Source organism: Pinus tabuliformis, chromosome 4_2 (genome assembly GCF_031772625.1).
Source record: "Pinus tabuliformis cultivar Carrire ecotype Pingquan chromosome 4_2, CPIR1, whole genome shotgun sequence".
NCBI classification, from domain to species: domain Eukaryota; kingdom Viridiplantae; phylum Streptophyta; class Pinopsida; order Pinales; family Pinaceae; genus Pinus; species Pinus tabuliformis.
This window is the reverse complement of record NC_142304.1, coordinates 206,693,280-206,702,708: the sequence shown is the minus strand read 5'-3', so window position 1 is coordinate 206,702,708 and position 9,429 is coordinate 206,693,280.

Genomic DNA, 9,429 nt, shown 5'->3' with positions numbered 1-9,429 from the left:
GATATAAATGTTATAATAAAATACTTGGGAAAATTGTTGAAAGTATTGATGTTGTAGTTGATGAAGCATGCAAAAATCCAAAACAAACAAAAACAGAAGATTATGACAATGAAGAAGAGGGGGAGTATTTTCCCACATCAAATCATGATGATATTGAAGAAGAAACCAATGAAGCACCAGAAGAAGAGATAACGGTAGAAGAAAAGACTTTGTCTAGGTATATTCAGAAAAATCATCCAAAAACTCAAATTTTAGGGGAAAAAGAGGCAGGTGTACAAACAAGAAGAACTATTACCAAAATCTCAAGCTATCTAGCATTACTATCCTCCACTGAACCTCAAAATGTAAATGAAGCATGCAAAGATGAATGTTGGGTCAAGGCCATGAATGAAGAACTTGAGCAAATTGAAAATAATAATACTTGGGAATTAGTTCCTAGACCTCATGATAAAAATATTATAGGAACTAAATGGGTATTCAAAAACAAGTTGAATGAAAATGGAGAAGTCATTAGAAACAAGGCTAGCCTTGTTTGTAAAGGGTATGCTCAACAAGAAGGTATATATTTTGAAGAAAATTTTGCACTTGTTGCTAGACTTGAAGCCATAAGGATGTTTCTTTCTCTTTCTAGCTTTCAGAAATTCAAAGTATACCAAATGGATGTAAAATCTGCCTTCCTTAATGGAGATTTAGAAGAAGAAGTTTATATTGAACAACCAGAAGGATTCATTCTTGGAAATGATGCAAAACTTGTATGTAGACTCAAAAAGGCTCTCTATGGTCTGAAACAGGCTCCAAGGGCCTGGTATTATCATCTTGACAAATATCTACACCAACAAGGTTTTTCAAAAGGTTCAGCAGATAGCAATCTATATACAAAGATTGACACTGATAAATTGCTAATTGTTGTTGTTTATGTTGATGATATCATTTTTGGTAGCAATGAAGAATCCATGAGTCAGAATTTTTCTTCAGTAATGCAACAAGAATTTTAAATGTCCTTGCTTGGTGAACTTACCTATTTTCTTGGTCTACAAGTTCAACAAAAGAAAGATGTTATTTTTCTTTCGCAAACAAAATATCTCAAACAGATCTTGAAAAGGTATGACATGGAAGATTCTAAACCTATATGTATCTCAATGGTAACAGGATGCAGTCTCAGCTCAAATGATGAATCAGCAGTAGTACATAAACCATCTTACAGATCCATGATTGGCAGTCTGCTTTATCTCACAAGTACCCAACCTGACATCATGCATGCAGTAGGAATAGTTGGAAGATTCCAAGCAAATCCAAAGGAATCACACCTTCAGGCAGTCGAAAGAATTTTCAAATATCTTCAAGAAACATAGAACTTTGGTTTATGGTATCCTAGAGATACAGATCTCACTCTTCATGCATATACAGATGTAGATTGGGCAGGAAGTGTTGATGACAGAAAAAGCACTAGTGGCGGTGCTTTCTATATGGGCTCCAGGTTAGTGTCTTGGTTCAATAAGAAACAAAGTTCAATTGCGCTATCTATAGCTGAAGCAGAATATGTGGCTATTGCATCTTGCTGCACACAACTTCTTTGGATGATGCAAACCTTGCAAGACATTCAAATCACATGCACTCCACCCATCTCCATTCTATGTGATAATACAAGTGCCATCAGTATTTCAAAGAATCCAGTCATGCACTCCAAGACCAAGCACATACCCATCAAATACCATTTTCTACGTGAACAAGTGCTTGAACAAAAGGTCAAATTGGAGTATGTTCCCTCCAAAGAATAGGTTGTTGATATATTCACTAAACCACTGCCCAGAGAGACATTTGAATATCTCATACAAAAGCTGGGAGTAGTTGTTGCATCATCCTGCTGTTAAATCCAACTTTTTCAGAAAAAAGGCTATTATATGCGTGTTTCATGAAGTATAGTCGCGTACACACATGGGTTTCTATGGGTAAAGGAGTGTATATGTGTTTCAAACAAGAAAACAGTGGGGCAGGATCTAATATGGGTGCACTGACTGATATTTATGATTAATGTCTATATGCTATGTTCATTAATTTTATCTAACTGACAAAGATGCCTTGATCATTGACCTGTTAACAATGCACAAGTAGCACAGGTTTAGGGAGAGCATTAGCCTTCACGTACATTCAACATTGTTGGCATTATGGTTACTGAGTCCAACTATGGCTTTAGATATTTATACCATTTGTTACTCAAGTCATGTAAAAGTCTAGGAAGTGATATGAGTCCTCTTAGACAAGTGATGTAATTTGTATCCCCACTTTACATGGGATGGATGATGTAATATTTCTTGTTTATGTTGGTATATCCCCACTTGGTTGGGTGGATGAGTCAAATTTGGTATATCCCCACTCGGTTGGGAGATGGATGTATGTATGAGTCATTGGTGTTAGGAAGGTCATCCTCACATAGTTGAGTTATAAAGTCATGCTATTCTTTTAGAAAATATTTTTTGCAGACTTTGCTTGTACTCAAGAAGAGCATGTGCGGTTTCAGTACATCTCAGCATGTACAAAAGGGAAGCTCAATCAGAGATTTCAGCATGTACTAGGGGGAGCATGACCAACATAATGTATGTCAAAGGGAGAAATTATCTTGGTCCACCCTTTGCCCTTGATGTCAAATGGGGAGAGTGACTTGTTGTTGTTGTTGCCATCAAGTCCAAAAGGGGAGGTTGTTGGCATTATGATACAGGTGTTGTCCTTGATGGCAACTCACTCAGATGAAAGATCATGGTGCAGCATGTCAACATCAAAGAATTACAGATCAGACTACAAAGAATGAAGAAAGAGAGGTATACGCAGGTTCACCTTGACCAAGCTGCGTATACATGCAAGTTCACTGAACACAAGTAGCATATACATACACACACTTTCACAGAAGGAAAAGCACATATATGTTGGAAAACTAAGATTTTGGTCCGAGGTATTTGGTCCAAGGTATTGGTCCTAAGTGGTTTTTATCCATGGTATTGAGAAAGGCCTAAAACTATATAAGGAGGAGAAGATCATTAGGCCAATATGTGCAAGTATCGAATATCTGATGAAGTGCGAGATCTAGTATGCAGGTTCTTGGCTTATGGTGCTTTGCTTGGTCTAAACCAAGGATGAACCTTAGCGGTTGATGATGGATAAGATCTATTGATGGATCGAGATCTTCAGACTTGAAATGAATTATCATTATGTGGTTTGATCATGTATATTCTAGATCTGAATACTGACACATGTGTTATTCTGTAAATGTTATGATCTGGGTATAACTGAAGTCTAGAATAGCTACAAAATTATGAATTAATATTTACAGATGTGTATGCTGGTTGGCTTTGATAAAAGTGTGTATACGCACTGGTTCGACACATGGAAGTAGTGTATACCTTATGAAGTATGTTTCAGTTGTTTATGTTTTTTGTTGCAGAGTTCTGGGTTCTGTTTTGGGTTCTGGTGACTGTATTCTTGTGACAGTGTTCTGAATGATTAGATTCAAGTTATGGTGATTGAGTTTCAGTGATTGGTTGATGCATATGTACTTGATGATTGTATTGCAATTATGATGTTGTTGATAATGGCAGAAGTGTCCTCAGACATGTAATTTTATTAATCAGAAAAAAGATAATTACATAACTGATTTTGCAAGAGTTTACACCTGAACATCCAAACACTCTTGCAATGAGCTATTTATAAGCTCCATGTCATAACTACCTCTAAATATGGATCACTTATTAAATAACAAGTGTCCATTTACAATAAATTCTATTCAAACCAACTAGCTAACAAATCTCTTAAAATAGAGCCTAAGATACGACACATTTGGAGAGTCATATCTAGTTACAACAATATACTAATCCTAAATAATTAAACATTCTAGAATAATAATTATGAATTTAATATCTTAAATTAATAATTATTTTATTTTAATTTTATAACCTATGATAAATTGTATTTTTGGATCACCTAACATTCCCCCCTGCGATCCAAAGATACATTACAACAGATACCAAGTTCATCCCTGAACTTAGTAAATTTCATTCTGCCAAGCGGTTTCGTGAAAATGTCAGAGATCTGATCTTCGGAAGGACAATAAACTGGCTTGAGGATATCTTTGGCAATGAGAGATCTGATATGATGATACTTGGTGTCCACATGCTTTGTCTTTGAATGAAAAACTGGGTTCTTGGCAAGTTTGATGGCTGAGTGGCTGTCAATGAATAATGATGTAGCTTCTGCCTGAGAAATGCCCAAGTCCTGCAAAATTCTGCGCAACAAAACAATTTCACATGTTGCTTCCCATGCTGAAATGTACTCTGCTTCTGCTGAAGAAGTGGCCACTGTAGCTTGTTTCTTACAACTCCAAGATACTGCTGTTGACCCCATGTTCATTAAATAACCTGATGTTGATGCTCGATCATCAATACTTCCAGCAAAGTCGGCATCAGAATATCCACCAAGTACAAAATTTTTAGCCTTTGTGTAAAGAAGACCAAAATCTTTTGTTCCTTGGATATATCGAAGAACTCTTTTGGCTGCATTCCAGTGGTTATATCGTGGTTCCTTCATAAAACGTGAAAGAATACTGACTGCATAAGATAGATCAGGACGAGTATTTGTCAAATAAATCAAGCTACCAATCAATTGTCTGTAAGTTGTACTGTCCACCTTTTCCCCCCTTCAAATTTTGAAAGTTTCAAGTTTTGCTCCATGGGGCTGAGAACGGGCTTGCAATCTTACATGCCAAATCGCTGAAGAACCTCCGCTCATACTTACTCTGAGAAATGAAAATACGATGTGGACGTTGGAAGACTTCAACTCCAAGATAATAGTGAAGTAATCCAAAATCTGTCATCTTAAAACCTGCATGCAATTCCTTTTTCACCTATGTAATATGATCATCATGGTTGCCAGTAATGATCAAATCATCTACATACATAACAAGAATTACTAGATATTTTACTTGTTGTCACACATACAAAGTATCATCAGATTCACTTCGTTGAAAACCAACTTTCTTAAGATATTCATCCATCTTTGCATACCAAGCTCGGGGAGCTTGTTTTAATCCATATAAAGCCTTCATCAATTTGTAGACTTTATGTTCTTGTCCTTCAACTTCAAAACCTAGTGGTTGGGTCATATACACTTCCTCCTGTAAATCCCCATTGAGAAAAGCACTTTTCACATCCATTTGATGAACTTTCCATCCTTTCTGAGCGGCCAATGCAAGTGTTAATCGGATGGTGTTCCATTTAGCTGTAGGAGCAAAAGTTTCCTCATAATCAATGCCTTCCTGCTGCGCAAAACCTTTTGCGACAAGTCGTGCTTTATACTTTTCAAGTTCTCCCTTTTGATTATACTTAATTCTGTAAACCCATTTGCATCCTATGGGTTTAACATTTTGTGGACAATCAACAAGTTTCCAAGTGTTGTTATCAATTACTGCTTGATATTATTCAACCATAGCTTGTTGCCATTCTTTTTGTTTTACTGCTTCTTTGTATGTGGAAGGTTCAGTAAAATCATTCGCTAACAAGGCAAAATTGCCTTCACTTATATGTGCCCTTCTGGTGCCTGTTTTATTCTGCTCATCAGGCTTTACATCTTTCAAAAGTTGAACTACCCATTTCGGTAGTTGATGCTCACTTGTTTGCACTTCTGTAAAGTCTCCATCATTGTAAAGAGGATTAATATAAACTGATGTTCTTTGTTTAGGTGAAGAGTGTGGAGAATCACTGTCAGAAGAACTGCTACTACTTGGAGATGTGGATGAACTACTAGAAGTCCCAGATGATGTTGTTGATGTAGATGGACTGGATGACTCATCTTCAGAGGAAGGAAAATCAATTTCATACCAATTTGGTGAAGTTGGTTGACTTTGCATTTTTCCATTTCGTTTAATTCCATTAGTTTCTAACTTTTGAAGAAGATTTTCAATTTCTTCAGCACTCTTACTCTCAGTTTCATAAAAAATGACATCCCTGCTCACAATGAATTTTCCATTGGTCAAAAGACGATACCCTTTCTTCTCACCAAAATAGCCAATCATTGTGCATTTCAAACTTCTTGAGTCAAGCTTAGTTCGTTTTTCTTTAAACTAAGGCATAACATACTGACCCAAAAACTCTAAGATGTTTAACTCGAGGTTTGAAACCAAACCAAGCTTTGTAAGGTGTGATTCTATCTAAAGAAGTAGTTGGATATCTATTTCTTAAGTAGACAGTTGTATGTATTGCTTCTTCCCAATATGTTTGACTTAACCTCTCGAAAGTTAACATGGATCTCGCCATTCCTAACAAGGTGTGATTCATTCTTTCAACTACTCCATTTTGTTTTGGAGTGTAAACATTAGTAAGATGTCGTCTTATGCTATTTTCATTGAAATAAGTTTTGAATTCATTTGAAGTGAATTCTCCCCCATTATCCATCCTGAGAGTACCTATTTTTTCTGACTTCATTTTCAACAAGTTGGCGAAAAATTTTAAACTTATCAAATGCTTCTGACTTGTTCTTCAAGAAGTAAACCCAAGTCATTCTGCTGAAATCATCAATGAATAGTAAGAAATATTTTCAACCACCAAATGAAGTTTGTAGTGGACCACAAACATCACCGTGAACTAGTTGTAGCTGCTTGTTTTCATGCCATGAACTTGTTGGAAAACTTTCTCGACTTTGTTTGCCATAAATGCAAGCTTCACATTTTGCATTTTCCCTTTTGAAAGTGGGAAGTCCTTTAACCATTCCTTGTTTCTGCAATTGAGAAAGACTCTCAAAATTTAAATGTCCATATCTTACATGCCATAGTCTTACAGGTGAAATACATGTACTCACTGCCCCTGCAAAATCAGAATGCCTTGGAATAACTGTCCTTTTCATCCGTAACAGTTTTCCATCTTCATAACCTGTCATGATTGTTTTCAAGTTCTGTTTGACTGAATTAATCTTGAAAAAACCATCTTCCATAATCGCATGATGTCCTGCTTGTCGAATCGTGACTAAAGAGAGCAATTTTTTCTTAAAACTTGGTACATACCATACATTGGAAATCATTTTTTCTCCAATGCCAAGGAGAAAAAATTTAACTTCTCCTTTTCCATAAGGAGTATGTTTTGTATCATCAACAAGAAAAATGGAATTAAGTTGGCAATCTTGAAAATTCCAAAAAAAATCACATCGACAAGTCATGTGCTAAGTTGCCCCTAAATCCAAGATCCAGGCATCTTCATAGTCACTTCTAAGATGGGATGAAATTTGTGATGCTGGCGAGGAAGTAAAAACATATTCTGAGTTATCATCATCTTGATCATTTGCAAATTGTGTTGAATGCTGCTGAAACTTGGGAATTTTATTAAGTGAAGTTCGACAATCTTCAGCATAATGGCCAACTTTGTTACATCTTCGATACACAATTTGACTTAAGTCTCTTCCTCTTCCTGAAGATTGTCCTCTGCCTCTACTTTGACTTCTATGTTGAGATTGTCCTCTGCCTTGATTATTATTTCCTTGAAAATTTCCTCTTCCTTGGTTGTTTCCTCTACCTTGAAAATTACTTCTTCCTGAACTGTTGCCTCTGTTAAAGGTGTTTCCTCTGCCTTGGCTTCGACCTCTACTTTGTACATTATGTGCTGCTTGATTATGATTCCCTCTGCCTCTGCCTCGAGAACTATCTGCTGATGATTTACTAGTGCTAGCCTTTGTGAGAAAAACATCTTCACCAACTTTCTTCTTCCCAAAAGTTTTATCATGTTGAGTCAACATTTCATAGAGTTCATCAAATTTTAGTTTCTCTAATTTCCCAGTTAATCGTAGAGTCTCCAAAAAATGCGTGTAGGAAGAAGGAAGTCCAACAATTACAATTGTGACCATAAAGCTATCATCAATTGCAGGAAAACCAGAATTAATGATTTCCTACCTAATATTCTTAAGTCTTGAGATATATTCAAAAACATCACCTCCTTCAGTTAATTTTTGTTGCAACAATTTTAATTGTAGATCAACTTTCTTTGATTCAGGCTGAGTATCAAAGAGGTCTTTAAAAGTTTTCAAAGCAGACCATGCATTTGTAGCATTTTCTATATGGACATGCATTTCATCATTCACAGAAGATTTAATAAGGGCTAAGGCTTTGGAATTCTTAACTTCCCATTTTGCTAGTGCAGTTGCATCTGTGGGTTTATTCGGCTTAATATATACATCACATATACCCTGCCATAATTCATTGTAAATGAGAGTGCTTTCGATGAGACGGTGCCATGTTTTGTAAGATTTTATGCCTTCAAGTTTGTCGATATCAGAAAACAAATTAATCAACTTAGACATTGTAGTGTTAAGACTTCACACCACGAATCAAGCTCCGAAAAAAATCAAGATGCGCAACCCAACAGCAACACACGATGCAAAAAACGAACTATCGGGGCTTGGCCTTGACCCTCGAATAGTCATCAAGAAAAGAGAAAATTGACTGAGCTTTGCACTTGGCTCTAGTCAATGTCTCAAACTTTTACAAGGCAACTTTCAAAATTTGACTTTTACAATGGTGCTTTTGCACAATCTGGTAAAAAAATTACCCCCCCTCAAAGTAAAATTACTTTGAGTTACACTTATCCCTTTAAAAAATTTAAAATTAAAATCCCCTTATTACTCCAAAAATTTACAAATAAGAGAAAATTCCTTATCTCTCCAAATTACAAATTAAAAAATAATATAAAAATCCTTATGATCCACAACATAATCCAATAAACCAGCCGACCTAAAGCCTTTCTTAATAATACCCTTCGAATATTACACTGCCATGTTTTGCATCCATCCTAACAAATACGAAAGCACAGATATTGTCCTCGCAAAATCGGAAGTAAAACTTCACGAGTGCCCTGAATCAAACAAGTTCCAATCATGCAAAAGTTGCAGCCAAACTATGACTGAAAATGGTTTATATAAACGTACTTGATAAGGACTTATGTGCACAAAACTGATCAGCTCTTAAAAACAACCAAACAACAACGCAAAGAGTACAAATGTCAATGTACAGTTCTTGCACCCTTCTTGCCTGAAAATTCGAAGTCTTTCAAATTATCACCAAATGCGCTGTCAAGAGCACCACATGACAGCATCCCTGTAAGTTATGCCTCAGCAAGTGCAGCGTCTGAAGTCTTCTGATTTGAATTAAGATTTGTCATTCAATTAAATCGTTCTTTATCCGACTATATTCAATAAGAAGAAGCCCTTAATGCATGCGTCAGATTTCTGGTCTGTTTTCACTAAATAAAAAAAAGGAAAACAAATATGGTTGATATTCAATGTGCAGGGGAAGAGAAATCGATTTCAAGTTGACGGAAATGGATGTTGTGATTTTGTGGAAGATCGATGGAGATAACTCAGCTTGAAATGGAAATCGGTTCACCTCTGTGTATTTAAAGGAAA